General features: G+C 46.3%; 9 non-coding genes and 34 pseudogenes across 9 annotated transcripts; all 43 read left to right on the top strand.

Annotated features, from left to right (window-relative positions):
- The first annotated feature begins 19 nt into the window (after positions 1-19).
- On the top strand, positions 20-138 carry LOC136731909 (uncharacterized; annotated as a pseudogene).
- Positions 139-681: 543 nt separating this feature from the next.
- LOC136731484 (uncharacterized) lies at positions 682-800 on the top strand (annotated as a pseudogene).
- Positions 801-1021: 221 nt separating this feature from the next.
- LOC136731233 (uncharacterized) lies at positions 1022-1139 on the top strand (annotated as a pseudogene).
- A 219-nt stretch (positions 1140-1358) lies between these two features.
- Positions 1359-1477, top strand: LOC136731950 (uncharacterized; annotated as a pseudogene).
- A 210-nt stretch (positions 1478-1687) lies between these two features.
- On the top strand, positions 1688-1805 carry LOC136731473 (uncharacterized; annotated as a pseudogene).
- Positions 1806-2029: 224 nt separating this feature from the next.
- On the top strand, positions 2030-2148 carry LOC136731790 (uncharacterized; annotated as a pseudogene).
- A 209-nt stretch (positions 2149-2357) lies between these two features.
- On the top strand, positions 2358-2476 carry LOC136731263 (uncharacterized; annotated as a pseudogene).
- A 210-nt stretch (positions 2477-2686) lies between these two features.
- On the top strand, positions 2687-2805 carry LOC136731339 (uncharacterized; annotated as a pseudogene).
- A 214-nt stretch (positions 2806-3019) lies between these two features.
- Positions 3020-3138, top strand: LOC136731762 (5S ribosomal RNA). The gene has a single exon (XR_010809719.1). It is a non-coding gene; the product is annotated as a 5S ribosomal RNA (ribosomal RNA).
- Positions 3139-3365: 227 nt separating this feature from the next.
- Positions 3366-3484, top strand: LOC136731334 (uncharacterized; annotated as a pseudogene).
- A 215-nt stretch (positions 3485-3699) lies between these two features.
- Positions 3700-3818, top strand: LOC136731850 (uncharacterized; annotated as a pseudogene).
- Positions 3819-4037: 219 nt separating this feature from the next.
- On the top strand, positions 4038-4156 carry LOC136731811 (uncharacterized; annotated as a pseudogene).
- A 217-nt stretch (positions 4157-4373) lies between these two features.
- On the top strand, positions 4374-4492 carry LOC136731531 (uncharacterized; annotated as a pseudogene).
- A 224-nt stretch (positions 4493-4716) lies between these two features.
- LOC136731772 (uncharacterized) lies at positions 4717-4835 on the top strand (annotated as a pseudogene).
- Positions 4836-5044: 209 nt separating this feature from the next.
- Positions 5045-5163, top strand: LOC136731750 (5S ribosomal RNA). The gene has a single exon (XR_010809718.1). It is a non-coding gene; the product is annotated as a 5S ribosomal RNA (ribosomal RNA).
- A 210-nt stretch (positions 5164-5373) lies between these two features.
- On the top strand, positions 5374-5492 carry LOC136731712 (5S ribosomal RNA). Its single transcript, XR_010809700.1, has one exon. It is a non-coding gene; the product is annotated as a 5S ribosomal RNA (ribosomal RNA).
- A 226-nt stretch (positions 5493-5718) lies between these two features.
- Positions 5719-5837, top strand: LOC136732030 (uncharacterized; annotated as a pseudogene).
- Positions 5838-6047: 210 nt separating this feature from the next.
- On the top strand, positions 6048-6166 carry LOC136731109 (uncharacterized; annotated as a pseudogene).
- A 226-nt stretch (positions 6167-6392) lies between these two features.
- On the top strand, positions 6393-6511 carry LOC136731333 (uncharacterized; annotated as a pseudogene).
- A 214-nt stretch (positions 6512-6725) lies between these two features.
- Positions 6726-6844, top strand: LOC136731991 (uncharacterized; annotated as a pseudogene).
- Positions 6845-7063: 219 nt separating this feature from the next.
- LOC136731810 (uncharacterized) lies at positions 7064-7182 on the top strand (annotated as a pseudogene).
- A 217-nt stretch (positions 7183-7399) lies between these two features.
- On the top strand, positions 7400-7518 carry LOC136731369 (uncharacterized; annotated as a pseudogene).
- Positions 7519-7735: 217 nt separating this feature from the next.
- LOC136732007 (uncharacterized) lies at positions 7736-7854 on the top strand (annotated as a pseudogene).
- Positions 7855-8069: 215 nt separating this feature from the next.
- LOC136731948 (uncharacterized) lies at positions 8070-8188 on the top strand (annotated as a pseudogene).
- Positions 8189-8407: 219 nt separating this feature from the next.
- Positions 8408-8526, top strand: LOC136731248 (uncharacterized; annotated as a pseudogene).
- Positions 8527-8740: 214 nt separating this feature from the next.
- LOC136731219 (uncharacterized) lies at positions 8741-8859 on the top strand (annotated as a pseudogene).
- Positions 8860-9078: 219 nt separating this feature from the next.
- Positions 9079-9197, top strand: LOC136731561 (5S ribosomal RNA). The gene has a single exon (XR_010809557.1). It is a non-coding gene; the product is annotated as a 5S ribosomal RNA (ribosomal RNA).
- Positions 9198-9417: 220 nt separating this feature from the next.
- LOC136731953 (uncharacterized) lies at positions 9418-9535 on the top strand (annotated as a pseudogene).
- Positions 9536-10089: 554 nt separating this feature from the next.
- LOC136731788 (uncharacterized) lies at positions 10090-10208 on the top strand (annotated as a pseudogene).
- A 223-nt stretch (positions 10209-10431) lies between these two features.
- LOC136731476 (uncharacterized) lies at positions 10432-10550 on the top strand (annotated as a pseudogene).
- Positions 10551-10758: 208 nt separating this feature from the next.
- Positions 10759-10876, top strand: LOC136731170 (uncharacterized; annotated as a pseudogene).
- Positions 10877-11091: 215 nt separating this feature from the next.
- Positions 11092-11210, top strand: LOC136731472 (uncharacterized; annotated as a pseudogene).
- Positions 11211-11429: 219 nt separating this feature from the next.
- LOC136731630 (5S ribosomal RNA) lies at positions 11430-11548 on the top strand. The gene has a single exon (XR_010809622.1). It is a non-coding gene; the product is annotated as a 5S ribosomal RNA (ribosomal RNA).
- Positions 11549-11758: 210 nt separating this feature from the next.
- LOC136731448 (uncharacterized) lies at positions 11759-11877 on the top strand (annotated as a pseudogene).
- Positions 11878-12101: 224 nt separating this feature from the next.
- Positions 12102-12220, top strand: LOC136731920 (uncharacterized; annotated as a pseudogene).
- A 219-nt stretch (positions 12221-12439) lies between these two features.
- On the top strand, positions 12440-12558 carry LOC136731324 (uncharacterized; annotated as a pseudogene).
- Positions 12559-12782: 224 nt separating this feature from the next.
- LOC136731910 (uncharacterized) lies at positions 12783-12901 on the top strand (annotated as a pseudogene).
- A 220-nt stretch (positions 12902-13121) lies between these two features.
- LOC136731924 (5S ribosomal RNA) lies at positions 13122-13240 on the top strand. The gene has a single exon (XR_010809735.1). It is a non-coding gene; the product is annotated as a 5S ribosomal RNA (ribosomal RNA).
- A 210-nt stretch (positions 13241-13450) lies between these two features.
- Positions 13451-13569, top strand: LOC136731450 (uncharacterized; annotated as a pseudogene).
- Positions 13570-13783: 214 nt separating this feature from the next.
- Positions 13784-13902, top strand: LOC136731691 (5S ribosomal RNA). Its single transcript, XR_010809679.1, has one exon. It is a non-coding gene; the product is annotated as a 5S ribosomal RNA (ribosomal RNA).
- A 220-nt stretch (positions 13903-14122) lies between these two features.
- On the top strand, positions 14123-14241 carry LOC136731623 (5S ribosomal RNA). The gene has a single exon (XR_010809615.1). It is a non-coding gene; the product is annotated as a 5S ribosomal RNA (ribosomal RNA).
- A 212-nt stretch (positions 14242-14453) lies between these two features.
- LOC136731447 (uncharacterized) lies at positions 14454-14572 on the top strand (annotated as a pseudogene).
- Positions 14573-14795: 223 nt separating this feature from the next.
- On the top strand, positions 14796-14914 carry LOC136732039 (5S ribosomal RNA). The gene has a single exon (XR_010809746.1). It is a non-coding gene; the product is annotated as a 5S ribosomal RNA (ribosomal RNA).
- The last annotated feature ends 95 nt before the right edge of the window (positions 14915-15009 follow it).

Genomic DNA, 15009 nt, shown 5'->3' with positions numbered 1-15009 from the left:
CATGCAGGCAGGCCTTTCGGCTTGTGGCCACACCGTCCTGAATGCGCCCGATCTCGTCAGATATCGGAAGCTAAACGGGGCAGGGCCTGGTCTGTAATTGGATGGGAGACCTCCTAGAAATACCAGGTGCTGCAAGCTTTTTACGTCTCCTGGGTAACTTCATCGTAGCTCTTAATACTCTCTTTCTGTCTCCAGGTGATATAATTGAAGAATTGTACACGTACCCGGCTACTTTCAACAGCCTTTCCTGCACTGATATTTTTCCCTCCATTTTTCTATTTTTTTTTTTTTTTTTTTGCTGGAAATTCCGTGAATACCCGCCAGCCTTTAAGAGACATCATGCAGCCAGGCATCTCGGCTTGCGGCCACACCATCCTGAACTCGTCAGATCTTGGAAGCTAAACGGGGCAGGACCTGGTCAGTACATGAATGTGAGACCTCCTGGAAATACCTGGTGCTGCAAGCTCTTACGTCTCCTGGGTAACTTTATCGTAGCTCTTAATACTCTCTATCTGTCTGGAGGAGATATAATTGAAGAATTGAACACGTACCCGGCTACCTTCAACACGCTTTGCTGCACTGATATTTGTCCCTCCATTTTTCTTTTTTCTTTTGTTTTTTGCTGGAAGTTCCATCAATACCCTCCAGCCTTTAAGAGACATCATGCAGCCAGGCCTCTTGGCTTGAGGCCACACCGTCCTGAAGACGCAAGATCTCGTCAGATCTCGGAAGAAAAACTGGGCAGGGCCTGGTCAGTAATTGGATGGGTGACCTCCTGGAAATACCAGGTGCTGAAAGCTTTTTACATCTCCTGGGTAACTTCATCGTAGCTCTTAATACTCTCATTCAGTCTGGAGGAGATATAATTGTAGAATTGTACATGTACCCGGCTACTTTCAACACCCTGTCCTGCACTGATATTTTTCCCTCCATTTTTCTATTTATTTATTTTTTATTTTTTGCTGGAAGTTCCGTCAATACCCGCCAGCCTTTAAGAGACATCATGCAGCCAGGCTTCTTAGCTTGCGGCCACACGGTCCTGAACGCGCCCGATCTCGTCAGATCTCGGAAGCTAACTGGGCAGGGCCTGGTCAGAACTTGGATGGGTGACCTCCTGGAAATACCAGGTGCTGCAAGCTTTTTACGTCTCCTGGGTAACTTTATCGTAGCTCTTAATACTCTCTTTCAGTCTGCAGGAGATATTATTGAAGAATTGTACACGTACCCGGCTACTTTCAACACCCTTTCCTGCACTGATATTTTTCCCTCCATTTTTCTATTTTTTTTTTTTTTTTTTTGCTGGAAGTTCCGTCAATACCCGCCAACCTTTAAGAGACATCATGCAGCCAGGCCTTTCGGCTTGTGGCCACACCGTCCTGAATGCACCTGATTTCGTCAGATCTCGGAAGCTAAACGGGGCAGGGCCTGGTCAGTACTTGGATGGGAGACCTCCTAGAAATACCACGTGCTGCAAGCTTTTTACGTCTCCTGGGTAACTTCATCGTAGCTCTTAATACTCTCTTTCTGTCTCCAGGAGATATAATTGAAGAATTGTACACGTACCCGGCTACTTTCAACACCCTTTGCTGCACTGGTATATTTCCCTCTATTTTTCTTTTTTTTTTTTGCTGGCAGTTCCGTCAATACCCGCCAGCCTTTAAGAGACATCATGCAGCCAGGCATCTCAGCTGCGGCCACACCATCCTGAACGCGCCCGATCTCGTCAGATCTCGGAAGCTAAACGGGGCAGGACCTGGTCAGTACATGAATGTGAGACCTCCTGGAAATACCTAGTGCTGCAAGCTTTTACGTCTCCTGGGTAACTTTATCGTAGCTCTTAATACTCTCTCTCTGTCTGGAGGAGATATAATTGAAGTATTCTACACGTATCCAGCTACTGTCAACACCCTTTGCTGCACTGATATTTTTCCATCCATTTTTCTTTTTTCTTTTTTTTTTTTTTTTTTTTGCTGGAAGTTCCGTTAATACCCGCCAACCTTTAAGAGACATCATGCAGCCAGGCCTTTCGGCTTGTGGCCACACCATCCTGAACGCGCCCGATCTCGTCAGATCTCGGAGGCTAAACGGGGCAGGACCTGGTCAGTACTTGGATGGGAGACCTCCTAGAAATACCAGGTGCTGCAAGCTTTTTATGTCTCCTGGGTAACTTCATCGTAGCTCTTAATACTCTCTTTCAGTCTGGAGGAGATATAATTGAAGAATTGTACACGTACCCGGCTACTTTCAACAGCCTTTGCTGCACTGGTATTTTTCCCTCTATTTTTCTTTTTATTTTTGCTGGCAGTTCCGTCAATACCCGCCAGCCTTTAAGAGACATCATGCAGCCAGGCCTCTCGGCTTGCGGCCACACCGTCCTGAACGCGCCCGATCTCGTCAGATCTCGGAATTTAAACGGGGCAGGGCCTGGTCAGTACTTTTATAGGTGACCTTCTGGAAATACGAGGTGCTGCAAACTTTTTACGTCTCCTGGGTAACTTCATCGTAGCTCTTAATACTCTCTTTCTGTCTCCAGGAGATATAATTGAAGAATTGTACACGTACCCGGCTACTTTCAACACCCTTTGCTGCACTGGTATATTTCCCTCTATTTTTCTTTTTTTTTTTTGCTGGCAGTTCCGTCAATACCCGCCAGCCTTTAAGAGACATCATGCTGCCAGGCATCTCAGCTTGCGGCCACACCATCCTGAACTCGCCCGATCTCGTCAGATCTTGGAAGCTAAACGGGGCAGGACCTGGTCGGTACATGAATGTGAGACCTCCTGGAAATACCTGGTGCTGCAAGCTTTTACGTCTCCTGGGTAACTTTATCGTAGCTCTTAATACTCTCTATCTGTCTGGAGGAGATATAATTGAAGTATTGTACACTTACCCAGCTACTGTCAACACCCTTTGCTGCACTGATATTTTTCCATCCATTTTTTTTTTTTTTTTTTTTTTTGCTGGAAGTTCCGTCAATACCCGCCAACCTTTAAGAGACATCATGCAGCCAGGCCTCTCGGCTTGCGGCCACACCGTCCTGAATGCGCCCGATCTCGTCAGATCTCGGAAGCTAAACGGGGCAGGGCCTGGTCAGTACTTGGATGGGAGACCTCCTAGAAATACCAGGTGCTGCAAGCTTTTTACGTCTCCTGGGTAACTTCATCGTAGCTCTTAATACTCTCTTTCTGTCTTCAGGAGATATAATTGAAGAATTGTACACTTACTAGGCTACTTTCAACACCCTTTGCTGCACTGATATTTTTCCCTCCATTTTTCTTTTTCTTTTTATTTTTTTATTTTTTTTTGCTGGAAGTTCCGTCAATACCCGCCAGCCTTTAAGAGACATCATGCAACAAGGCCTCTTGGCTTGCGGCCACACCGTCCTGAACGCGCCCGATCTCGTCAGATCTCGGAATTTAAACGGGGCAGGGCCTGGTCAATACTTTTATGGGTGACCTTCTGGAAATACGAGGTGTTGCAAACTTTTTACGTCTCCTGGGTATCTTCATCGTAGCTCTTAATTCTCTCTTTCTGTCTGGAGGAGATATAATTGAAGAATTGTACACGTACCCGGCAACTTTCAACACCCTTTGCTGCACTGATATTCTTGCCTCCGTTTTTCTTATTTTTTTTTTTTTTGCTGGAAATTCCGTCAATACCCGCCAGCCTTTAAGAGACATCATGCAGCCAGGCATCTCGGCTTGCGGCCACACCATCCTGAACACGCCCGATCTCGTCAGATCTCGGAAGCTAAACGGGGCAGGACCTGGTCAGTACTTGAATGTGAGACCTCCTGGAAATACCTGGTGCTGCAAGCTTTTACGTCTCCTGGGTAACTTTATCGTAGCTCTTAATACTCTCTTTCAGTCTGGAGGAGATATAATTGAAGAATTGTACACGTACCCGGCTACTTTCAACACCATTTCCTGCACTGATATTTTTCCCTCCATTTTTCTATTTTTTTTTTTTTTTTTTATGCTGGAAATTCCGTCAATACCCGCCAGCCTTTAAGAGACATCATGCAGCCAGGCGTCTCGGCTTGTGGCCACACCGTCCTGAACGCGCCCGATCTCGTCAGATCTCGGAAACTAAACGGGGCAGGACCTGGTCAGTACTTGGATGGGAGACCTCCTGGAAGTACCAGGTGCTGCAAGCTTTTTACGTCACCTGGGGAACTTCGTCGTAGCTTTTAATACTCTCTTTCTGTCTGGAGGAGATTTAATTGAAGAATTGTACACGTACCCGGCTACTTTCAACACCCTTTCCTGCACTGATATTTTTCCCTCCATTTTTCCTATTTCTTTTTTTTTTTTGCTGGAAGTTCCGTCAATACCCTCTAGCCTTTAAGAGACATCATGCAGCCAGGCATCTCGGCTTGCGGCCACACCATCCTGAACGCGCCCGATCTCGTCACATCTCGGAAGCTAAACGGGGCAGGACCTGGTCAGTACATGAAAGTGAGACCTCCTGGAAATACCTAGTGCTGCAAGCTTTTACGTCTCCTGGGTAACTTTATCGTAGCTCTCAATACTCTCTCTCTGTCTGGAGGAGATATAATTGAAGTATTGTACACGTATCCAGCTACTGTCAACACCCTTTGCTGCACTGATATTTTTCCATCCATTTTTCTTTTTTCTTTGTTTCTATTTTTTTTTTGCTGGAAGTTCCGTCAATACCCGCCAACCTTTAAGAGACATCATGCAGCCAGGCCTTTCGGCTTGTGGCCACACCGTCCTGAATGCGCCCGATCTCGTCAGATCTCGGAAGCTAAACGGGGCAGGGCCTTGTCAGTACTTGGATGGGAGACCTCCTAGAAATACCAGGTGCTGCAAGCTTTTTACGTCTCCTGGGTAACTTCATCGTAGCTCTTAATACTCTCTTTCTGTCTTCTGGAGATATAATTGAAGAATTGTACACGTACCCGGCTACTTTCAACACCCTTTGCTGCACTGGTATATTTCCCTCTATTTTTCTTTTTTTTTTTGCTGGAAGTTCCGTCAATACCCGCCAACCTTTAAGAGACATCATGCAGCCAGGCATCTCGGCTTGCGGCCACACCGTCCTGAATGCGCCCGATCTCGTCAGATCTCGGAAGCTAAACGGGGCAGGGCCTGGTCAGTACTTGGATGGGAGACCTCCTAGAAATACCAGGTGCTGCAAGCTTTTTACGTCTCCTGGGTAACTTCATCGTAGCTCTTAATACTCTCTTTCTGTCTCCAGGAGATATAATTGAAGAATTGTACACGTACCCGGCTACTTTCAACACCCTTTGCTGCACTGGTATATTTCCCTCTATTTTTCTTTTTTTTTTTTGGTGGCAGTTCCGTCAATACCCGCCAGCCTTTAAGAGACATCATGCAGCCAGGCATCTCGGCTTGCGGCCACACCATCCTGAACGCCCCCGATCTCATCAGATCTTGGAATTTAAACGGGGCAGGGCCTGGTCAGTACTTGGATGGGTGACCTCCTGGAAATGCCAGGTGCTGCAAGCTTTTTACGTCTCCTGGGTAACTTCATCGTAGCTCTTAATACTCTCTTTCTGTCTGGAGGAGATATAATTGAAGAATTGTACACGTACCCGGCTACTTTCAAAACCCATTACTGCACTGATATTTTTCCCTCCATTTTTCTTTTTCTTTATTTTTTTTTTTTTTTTTTGCTGGAAGTTCCGTCAATACCCGTCAGCCTTTAAGAGACATCATGCAGCCAGGCCTCTTGGCTTGCGGCCACATTGTCCTGAACGCGCCCTATCTCGTCAGATCTCGGAAGCTAAACGGGGCAGGGCCTGATCAGTACTTGGATGGGAGACCTCCAGGAAATACCTGGTGCTGCAAGCTTTTAACGTCTCCTGGGGAACTTCATCGTAGCTCTTAATACTCTCTTTCTGTCTGGAGAATATATAATTGAAGAATTGTACACGTACCCGGCTACTTTCAACACCCTTTGCTGCACTGGTATTTTTCACTCTATCTTTCTTTTTTTTTTTTCCTGGCAGTTCCGTCAATACCCGCCAGCCTTTAAGAGACATCATGCAGCCAGGCATCTCGGCTTGCGGCCACACCATCCTGAACGCGCCCGATCTCGTCAGATCTCGGAAGCTAAACGGGGCAGGACCTGGTCAGTACTTGATTGTGAGACCTCCTGGAAATACCTAGTGCTGCAAGCTTTTACATCTCCTGGGTAACTTTATCGTTGCTCTTTATACTCTCTATCTGTCTGGAGGAGATATAATTGAAGAATTGTACACGTACCCGTCTACTTTCAACACCCTTTGCTGCACTGATATTTTTCCCTCCATTTTTCTTTTTCTTTTTCTTTTTTTATTTTTTTTTGCTGGAAGTTCCGTCAATACCCGCCAGCCTTTAAGAGACATCATGCAACAAGGCCTCTTGGCTTGCGGCCACACCGTCCTGAACGCGCCCGATCTCGTCAGATCTCGGAATTTAAACGGGGCAGGGCCTGGTCAATACTTTTATGGGTGACCTTCTGGAAATACGAGGTGTTGCAAACTTTTTACGTCTCCTGGGTATCTTCATCGTAGCTCTTAATTCTCTCTTTCTGTCTGGAGGAGATATAATTGAAGAATTGTACACGTACCCGGCAACTTTCAACACCCTTTGCTGCACTGATATTCTTGCCTCCGTTTTTCTTTTTTTTTTTTTTTTGCTGGAAATTCCGTCAATACCCGCCAGCCTTTAAGAGACATCATGCAGCCAGGCATCTCGGCTTGCGGCCACACCATCCTGAACACGCCCGATCTCGTCAGATCTCGGAAGCTAAACGAGGCAGGACCTGGTCAGTACTTGAATGTGAGACCTCCTGGAAATACCTGGTGCTGCAAGCTTTTACGTCTCCTGGGTAACTTTATCGTAGCTCTTAATACTCTCTTTCAGTCTGGAGGAGATATAATTGAAGAATTGTACACGTACCCGGCTACTTTCAACACCATTTCCTGCACTGATATTTTTCCCTCCATTTTTCTATTTTTTTTTTTTTTTTTTATGCTGGAAATTCCGTCAATACCCGCCAGCCTTTAAGAGACATCATGCAGCCAGGTGTCTCGGCTTGTGGCCACACCGTCCTGAACGCGCCCGATCTCGTCAGATCTCGGAAACTAAACGGGGCAGGACCTGGTCAGTACTTGGATGGGAGACCTCCTGGAAGTACCAGGTGCTGCAAGCTTTTTACGTCACCTGGGGAACTTCGTCGTAGCTTTTAATACTCTCTTTCTGTCTGGAGGAGATTTAATTGAAGAATTGTACACGTACCCGGCTACTTTCAACACCCTTTCCTGCACTGATATTTTTCCCTCCATTTTTCCTTTTTCTTTTTTTTTTTTGCTGGCAGTTCCGTCAATACCCGCCAGCCTTTAAGAGACATCATGCAGCCAGGCATCTCGGCTTGCGGCCACACCATCCTGAACGCGCCCGATCTCGTCAGATCTCGGAAGCTAAACGGGGCAGGACCTGGTCAGTACATGAAAGTGAGACCTCCTGGAAATACCTAGTACTGCAAGCTTTTACGTCTCCTGGGTAACTTTATCGTAGCTCTTAATACTCTCTATCTGTCTGGAGGAGATATAATTGAAATATTGTACACGTACCCAGCTACTGTCAACACCCTTTGCTGCACTGATATTTTTCCATCCATTTTTCTTTTTTTTTTTTTTTTTTTTGCTGGAAGTTCCGTCAATACCCGCCAACCTTTAAGAGACATCATGCAGCCAGGCTTCTCGGCTTGCGGCCAAACCGTCCTGAACGTGCCCGATCTCGTAAGATCTCGGAAGCTAAACGGGGCAGGACCTGGTCAGTACTTGAATGGGAGACCTGCTGGAAATACCTGGTGCTGCAAGATTTTACGTCTCCTGGGTAACTTTATCGTATCTCTTAGTTCTTTCTTTCTGTCTGGAGGAGATATAATTTAAGAATTGTACACGTACCCAGCTACTGTCAACACCCTTTGCTGCACTGATATTTTTCCATCCATTTTTCTTTTTTTTTTTTTTTTTTGCTGGAAGTTCTGTCAATACCCGCCAACCTTTAAGAGACATCATGCAGCCAGGCCTTTCGGCTTGTGGCCACACCGTCCTGAATGCGCCCGATCTCGTCAGATCTCGGAAGCTAAACGGGGCAGGGCCTGGTCAGTACATGAATGTGAGACCTCCTGGAAATACCTGGTGCTGCAAGCTTTTACGTCTCCTGGGTAACTTTATCGTAGCTCTTAATACTCTCTTTCTGTCTCCAGGAGATATAATTGAAGAATTATACACGTACCCGGCTACTTTCAACACCCTTTCCTGCACTGATATTTTTCCCTCCAGTTTTCTATTTTTTTTTTTTTTTTTTTTGCTGGAAATTCCGTCAATACCCGCCAGCCTTTAAGAGACATCATGCAGCCAGGCATCTCGGCTTGCGGCCACACCATCCTGAACTCGCCCGATCTCGTCAGATCTTGGAAGCTAAACGGGGCAGGACCTGGTCAGTACATGAATGTGAGACCTCCTGGAAATACCTGGTGCTGCAAGCTTTTACGTCTCCTGGGTAACTTTATCGTAGCTCTTAATACTCTCTATCTGTCTGGAGGAGATATATTTGAAGAATTGTACACGTACCCGGCTACTTTCAACACCCTTTCCTGCACTGATATTTTTCCATCCATTTTTCTTTTTTTTTTTTTTTTTGCTGGAAATTCCGTCAATACACGCCAGCCTTTAAGAGGCATCATGCAGCCAGAAATCTCGGCTTGCGGCCACACCGTCCTGAACGCGCCCGATCTCGTCAGATCTCGGAAGCTACACGGGGCAGGACCTGGTCAGTACATGAATGTGAGACCTCCTGGAAATACCTGGTGCTGCAAGCTTTTACGTCTCCTGGGTAACTTTATCGTAGCTCTTAATACTCTCTATCTGTCTGGAGGAGATATAATTGAAGAATTGTACACGTACCCGGCTACTTTCAACACCCTTTCCTGCACTGATATTTTTCCCTCCAGTTTTCTATTTTTTTTTTTTTTTTTTTTGCTGGAAATTCCGTCAATACCCGCCAGCCTTTAAGAGACATCATGCAGCCAGGCATCTCGGCTTGCGGCCACACCATCCTGAACTCGCCCGATCTCGTCAGATCTTGGAAGCTAAGCGGGGCAGGGCCTGGTCAGTACTTGGATGGGAGACCTCCTGGAAATACCTGGTGCTGCAAGCTTTTTACGTCTCCTGGGAAACTTCATCGTAGCTCTTAATACTCTCTATCTGTCTGGAGGAGATATAATTGAAGTATTGTACACGTACCCGGCTACTTTCAACAGCCATTGCTGCACTGATATTTTTCCCTCCATTTTCCATTTTTTTTTTTTTTTTTTTTTGCTGGAAGTTCCGTCAATACCCGCCAGCCTTTAAGAGGAATCATGCAGCCAGGCCTCTTGGCTTGCGGCCACACCGTCCTGAACGCGCCCGATGTCGTCAGATCTCGGAAGCTAACGGGGCAGGGCCTGGTCAGTACTTGGATGGGTGACCTCCTGGAAATACCAGGTGCTGCAAGCTTTTTACGTCTCCTGGGTAACTTCATCATAGCTCTTAATACTCTCTTTCAGTCTGTAGGAGATATTATTGAAGAATTGTACACGTACCCGGCTACTTTCAAAACCCTTTGCTGCACTGATATTTTTCCCTCCATTTTTCTTTTTTCTTTTTTTTTTTGCTGGAAGTTCCGTCAATACCCGCCAGCCTTAAAGAGACATCATGCAGCCGGGCCTCTTGGCTTTCGGCCACACCGTCCTGAACGCGCATGATATCGTCAGATCTCGGAAGCTAAACGGGCAGGACCTGGTCAGTACTTGAATGTGAGACCTCCTGGAAATACCAGGTGCTGCAAGCTTTTACGTCTCCTGGGTAACTTTATCGTAGCTCTTAATACTCTCTTTCAGTCTGCAGGAGATATAATTGAAGAATTGTACACGTACCCGGCTACTTTCAACACCCTTTCCTGCACTGATATTTTTCCCTCCATTTTTCTATTTTTTTTTTTTTTTTTTTTTGCTGGAAGTTCCGTCAATACCCGCCAACCTTTAAGAGACATCATGCAGCCAGGCCTTTCGGCTTGTGGCCACACCGTCCTGAATGCGCCCGATCTCGTCAGATCTCGGAAGCTAAACGGGGCAGGGCCTGGTCAGTACTTGGATGGGAGAGCTCCTAGAAATACCAGGTGCTGCAAGCTTTTTACGTCTCCTGGGTAACTTCATCGTAGCTCTTAATACTCTCTATCTGTCTGGAGGAGATATAATTGAAGTATTGTACACGTACGTACCCGGCTACTATCAACACCCTTTCCTGCACTGATATTTTTCCCTCCATTTTTCTTTTTTTTTTTTTTTTTTTTTGCTGGAAATTCCGTCAATACCCGCCAGCCTTTAAGAGACATCATGCAGCCAGACATCTCGGCTTGCGGCCACACCGTCCTGAACACGCCCGATCTTGTCAGATCTCGGAAGCTAAACGGGGCAGGACCTGGTCAGTACATGAATGTGAGACCTCCTGGAAATACCTCGTGCTGCAAGATTTTACGTCTCCTGGGTAACTTTATCGTAGCTCTTAATACTCTCTATCTGTCTGGAGGAGATATAATTGAAGTATTGTACACGTACCCGGCTACTTTCAACACCCTTTGCTGCACTGGTATATTTCCCTCTATTTTTCTTTTTTTTTTTGCTGGCAGTTCCGTCAATACCCGCCAGCCTTTAAGAGACATCATGCAGCCAGGCATCTCGGCTTGCGGCCACACCATCCTGAACGCGCCCGATCTCGTCAAATCTCGGAAGCTAACGGGGCAGGTCCTGGTCAGTACTTGGATGGGAGACCTCCTAGAAATACCAGGTGCTGCAAGCTTTTTACGTCTCCTGGGTAACTTCATCATAGCTCTTAATACTCTCTTTCAGTCTGTAGGAGATATTATTGAAGAATTGTACACGTACCCGGCTACTTTCAAAACCCTTTGCTGCACTGATATTTTTCCCTCCATTTTTCTTTTTTCTTTTTTTTTTTGCTGGAAGTTCGTCAATACCCGCCAGCCTTAAAGAGACATCATGCAGCTGGGCCTCTCGGCTTTCGGCCACACCGTCCTGAATGCGCATGATATCGTCAGATCTCGGAAGCTAAGCGGGGCAGGACCTGGTCAGTACTTGAATGTGAGACCTCCTGGAAATACCAGGTGCTGCAAGCTTTTACGTCTCCTGGGTAACTTTATCGTAGCTCTTAATACTCTCTTTCAGTCTGCAGGAGATATAATTGAAGAATTGTACACGTACCCGGCTACTTTCAACACCCTTTCCTGCACTGATATTTTTCCCTCCATTTTTCTATTTTTTTTTTTTTTCTTTTTGCTGGAAGTTCCGTCAATACCCGCCAACCTTTAAGAGACATCATGCAGCCAGGCCTTTTGGCTTGTGGCCACACCGTCCTGAATGCGCCCGATCTCGTCAGATCTCGGAAGCTAAACGGGGTAGGGCCTGGTCAGTACTTGGATGGGAGACCTCCTAGAAATACTAGGTGCTGCAAGCTTTTTACGTCTCCTGGGTAACTTCATCGTAGCTCTTAATACTCTCTTTCTGTCTCCAGGAGATATAATTGAAGAATTGTACACGTACCCGGCTACTTTCAACACCCTTTGCTGCACTGGTATATATCCCTCTATTTTTCTATTTTTTTTTTGCTGGCAGTTCCGTCAATACCCGCCAACCTTTAAGAGACATCATGCAGCCAGGCCTTTCGGCTTGTGGCCACACCGTCCTGAATGCGCCCGATCTCGTCAGATCTCGGAAGCTAAACGCGGCAGGACCTGGTCAGTACATGAAAGTGAGACCTCCTGGAAATACCTAGTGCTGCAAGCTTTTACGTCTCCTGGGTAACTTTATCGTAGCTCTTAATACTCTCTCTCTGTCTGGAGGAGATATAATTGAAGTATTGTACACGTACCCAGCTACTGTCAACACCCTTTGCTGCACTGATATTTTTCCATCCATTTTTCTTTTTTCTTTTTTTCTTTTTTTTTTTTGCTGGAAGTTCCGTCAATACCCGCCAACCTTTAAGAGACATCATGCAGCCAGGCCTTTTGACTTGTGGCCACAACGTCCTGAATGCTCCCGATCTCGTCAGATCTCGGAAGCTAAACGGGGCAGGGCCTGGTCAGTACTTGGATGGGAGACCTCCTAGAAATACCAGGTGCTGCAAGCTTTTTACGTCTCCTGGGTAACTTCATCGTAGCTCTTAATACTCTCTTTCTGTCTCCAGGAGATATAATTGAAGAATTGTACATGTACCCGGCTACTTTCAACACCTTTTCCTGCACTGATATTTTTCCCTCCATTTTTCTTTTTTTTTTTTTTTTTTTTTGCTGGAAATTCCGTCAATACCCGCTAGCCTTTAAGAGACATCATGCAGCCAGACAACTCGGCTTGCGGCCACACCGTCCTGAACGTGCCCGATCAAGTCAGATCTCGGAAGCTAAACGGGGCAGGACCTGGTCAGTACATGAATGTGAGACCTCCTGGAAATACCTGGTGCTGCAAGCTTTTACGTCTCCTGGGTAACTTTATCGTAGCTCTTAATACTCTCTATCTGTCTGGAGGAGATATAATTGAAGTATTGTACACGTATCCAGCTACTGTCAACACCCTTTGCTGCACTGATATTTTTCCATCCATTTTTCTTTTTTCTTTGTTTCTATTTTTTTTTTGCTGGAAGTTCCGTCAATACCCGCCAACCTTTAAGAGACATCATGCAGCCAGGCCTTTCGGCTTGTGGCCACACCGTCCTGAATGCGCCCGATCTCGTCAGATCTCGGAAGCTAAACGGGGCAGGGCCTTGTCAGTACTTGGATGGGAGACCTCCTAGAAATACCAGGTGCTGTAAGCCTTTTACGTCTCCTGGGTAACTTCATCGTAGCTCTTAATACTCTCTTTCTGTCTCCAGGAGATATAATTGAAGAATTGTACACGTACCCGGCTACTTTCAACACCCTTTCCTGCACTGATATTTTTCCCTCCATTTTTCTATTTTTTTTTTTTTTTTTTTTGCTGGAAATTCCGTCAATACCCGCCAGCCTTTAAGAGACATCATGCAGCCAGGCCTCTTGGCTTGCGGCCACACCGTCCTGAACGCGCCCGATCTCGTCAGATCTCGGAAGCTAAACGGGGCAGGGCCTGGTCAGTACTTGGATGGGAGACCTCCTAGAAATACCAGGTGCTGCAAGCTTTTTACGTCTCCTGGGTAACTTCATCGTAGCTCTTAATACTCTCTTTCTGTCTCCAGGAGATGTAATTGAAGAATTGTACACGTACCCGGCTACTTTCAACACCCTTTGCTGCACTGGTATATTTCCCTCTATTTTTCTTTTTTTTTTTTGCTGGCAGTTCCGTCAATACCCGCCAGCCTTTAAGAGACATCATGCAGCCAGGCATCTTGGCTTACGGCCACACCATCCTGAACGCGCCCGATCTCGTCTGATCTCGGAAGCTAAACGGGGCAGGACCTGGTCAGTACATGAAAGTGAGACCTCCTGGAAATACCTAGTGCTGCAAGCTTTTACGTCTCCTGGGTAACTTTATCGTAGCTCTTAATACTCTCTATCTGTCTGGAGGAGATATAATTGAAGTATAGTACACGTACCCAGCTACTGTCAACACCCTTTGCTGCACTGATATTTTTCCATCCATTTTTTTTTTTTTTTTTTTTTTTGCTGGAAGTTCCGTCAATACCCGCCAACCTTTAAGAGACATCATGCAGCCAGGCCTCTTGGCTTGCGGCCACACAATCCTGAACGCGCCCGATCTCGTCAGATCTCGGAAGCTAAACGGGGCAGGGCCTGGTCAGTACTTGGATGGGAGACCTCCTAGAAATACCTGGTGCTGCAAGCCTTTTACGTCTCCTGGGTAACTTCATCGTAGCTCTTAATACTCTCTTTCTGTCTCCAGGAGATATAATTGAAGAATTGTACACGTACCCGGCTACTTTCAACACCCTTTCCTGCACTGATATTTTTCCCTCCATTTTTCTATTTTTTTTTTTTTTTTTTTTGCTGGAAATTCCGTCAATACCCGCCAGCCTTTAAGAGACATCATGCAGCCAGGCCTCTTGGCTTGCGGCCACATCGTCCTGAACGCGCCCGATCTCGTCAGATCTCGGAAGCTAAACGGGGCAGGGCCTGGTCAGTACTTGGATGGGAGACCTCCTAGAAATACCAGGTGCTGCAAGCTTTTTACGTCTCCTGGGTAACTTCATCGTAGCTCTTAATACTCTCTTTCTGTCTCCAGGAGATGTAATTGAAGAATTGTACACGTACCCGGCTACTTTCAACACCCTTTGCTGCACTGGTATATTTCCCTATATTTTTCTTTTTTTTTTTTGCTGGCAGTTCCGTCAATACCCGCCAGCCTTTTTTAGAGACATCATGCAGCCAGGCATCTCGGCTTACGGCCACACCATCCTGAACGCGCCCGATCTCGTCAGATCTCGGAAGCTAAACGGGGCAGGACCTGGTCAGTACATGAAAGTGAGACCTCCTGGAAATACCTAGTGCTGCAAGCTTTTACGTCTCCTGGGTAACTTTATCGTAGCTCTTAATACTCTCTCTCTGTCTGGAGGAGATATAATTGAAGTATTGTACACGTATCCAGCTACTGTCAACACCCTTTGCTGCACTGATTTTTTTCCATCCATTTTTCTTTTTCTTTTTTTCTTTTTTTTTTTTGCTGGAAGTTCTGTCAATACCCGCCAACCTTTAAGAGACATCATGCAGCCAGGCCTTTCAGCTTGTGGCCACACCGTCCTGAATGCGCCCGATCTCGTCAGATCTCGGAAGCTAAACGGGGCAGGGCCTGGTCAGTACTTGGATGGGAGACCTCCTAGAAATACCAGGTGCTGCAAGCCTTTTACGTCTCCTGGGTAACTTCATCGTAGCTCTTAATACTCTCTTTCTGTCTCCAGGAGATATAATTGAAGAATTGTACACGTACCCGGCTACT

Source organism: Amia ocellicauda, unplaced genomic scaffold (genome assembly GCF_036373705.1).
Source record: "Amia ocellicauda isolate fAmiCal2 unplaced genomic scaffold, fAmiCal2.hap1 HAP1_SCAFFOLD_33, whole genome shotgun sequence".
Classification (NCBI taxonomy): Eukaryota; Metazoa; Chordata; class Actinopteri; order Amiiformes; family Amiidae; genus Amia; species Amia ocellicauda.
The sequence above is the reverse complement of the archived record's forward strand: the minus strand, read 5'-3'. Positions and strand labels throughout refer to the sequence as shown.